Below are 1,878 nucleotides of genomic sequence, written 5' to 3'. Positions count from 1 at the left end.
TAAATTGTGTCAATTTATCATAAATTATTTCAGGCTCTTATCCATGCGTATGCACTAGATAGGATTTGAAATGTCTAAACAATCGCTTAATTGCGGTGTCCGACCTAACTCGCCTATACACGGTGTAAATTCTTAAAATCCCCAATTCGACTCCAATTCCATCCATTTCAATTTCAATTATCCAATTATATCCACAATACCTCAATGACTGTGAATTTGGTCCAATTTATCAGTCCGGACTATAAATTACGCTTTTACTCCTAGTGGGTAAAAATTTCAATTTATTGCACCGAAAATTCTCATTTAATTTCCAACCTCATAATTCATCATTTTTTCCACCCAATTCTCTTAAAATAAAGTCAACCTCATCCTCACATACCATTGGCTAGATTCGGCCTAGAGAAATTCATGGAGAAGATAAATATTTTTCTTGTTGTTTTGCTCATAAATATGCTAAACTAACACTAAACACTAACATAGCTCAAAATCAAATTAATCTAATAACTTTCTCTTTCTAAACCCATATGACCAGAATTGAAATCATCCTCAAATCACATGATTCAACCATGGAAAATGATGGGAAATGCATGGGAAAGGTAAAGCACAAGACAAATTTAAGAAATGTTACCTTTTTTCACTTGATTTTTGAATTTTCACCTATTTTCCCTTTAAATTTCTTGGCTAGGGTTTTATTTTCTCTTTTCTCTCTCTTGTTTCTTGCTTGGCAAATGTTGAAGAAGAAGAATGGGTTATGGGCTGATTTTTTTATGCCTTTTTTATTAGTTTAATGAAATAATATTATTTTATTCATATTTTGAATATTTTATTAATTCATTTTTTTTCTAGCCATCCACTTGTCCTACTTTTTCCACCATGCATTCCCTTTGACTTATCCAGGTCTTAAGTGAAATTTCTAGATTTTTCCAAAGTTTTGGTGGAGCAAATTTTTCAAAATTACACTTTTGCCCCCGAACTTTTCAAAAATTACATTTTTACCCAAAAAATTAAAAATTTGCCATAATACATAATTTTCACTCCTCATACTCATTTCACACTCCAAATAATTAAATTTGATCAAAATCCTTTCAAAAATTAAATTTTTGATTTCGGATGGCAAAATTACCATTTTACCATTTTACTCCAAATTATACCGAAATTAAAAATTTTCACTTCTAAACCTCAAATCTTACTCCAATAAGTCAAATGGGGCCAAAAATCTTTTCTAAAAATTCCCATTTTGTCCCCAGGTGGCAAATGACCATTTTGCCCCTAGATAGCGAAAATTTCGGTTTGACTCCAAATTGATCATCGAACTCCGAATCACCATATTAAACCATTATGGGACTTTAAAATTCTTAATTTCATCGTAAATTCTCTATTTGATCTAGTTCGAGGTTTAACTCAACTTTGTTGTACCTCTAGGTATAATACTGACTTTTGTAAATTTTTTTCGGGACTCTCTTAGCATGCAAACATGCTATCCATCACAAATATTTTTATAGAGTCGGGCTTGTCATCTTCTCCCCCACTTGGATCAGCCATATGATCATTCTTCATGACTGATTTCAACATCAGGCTAAATATTAATATTTTAATATTATTTCATTAATAAAATATTATTTTATTCTAAAAATTTTATCTTGTCTCCTTGGTACCCAAAATACCTTATTATGCCTCACTTGACTTTCAAATCGCCTTTTATCTCACAAATTCTCCTCCGATAAAATTATTATTATTTTCTCACTTGCGAAATATTTTATCCTAAACTACTCCTTTCGTCTCTTATCACTTTTAAACGTTTTAATTGACCTCAATTTGCATTTGATCAACTTTATTTATCACCATATTAAAGTATGGGGTATTTCAAGTGAAGTGTTA

The sequence above is a fragment of the Theobroma cacao genome, chromosome 5, assembly GCF_000208745.1.
Source record: "Theobroma cacao cultivar B97-61/B2 chromosome 5, Criollo_cocoa_genome_V2, whole genome shotgun sequence".
Taxonomy (NCBI): Eukaryota; Viridiplantae; Streptophyta; class Magnoliopsida; order Malvales; family Malvaceae; genus Theobroma; species Theobroma cacao.
This window is presented reverse-complemented; position numbering follows the sequence as displayed.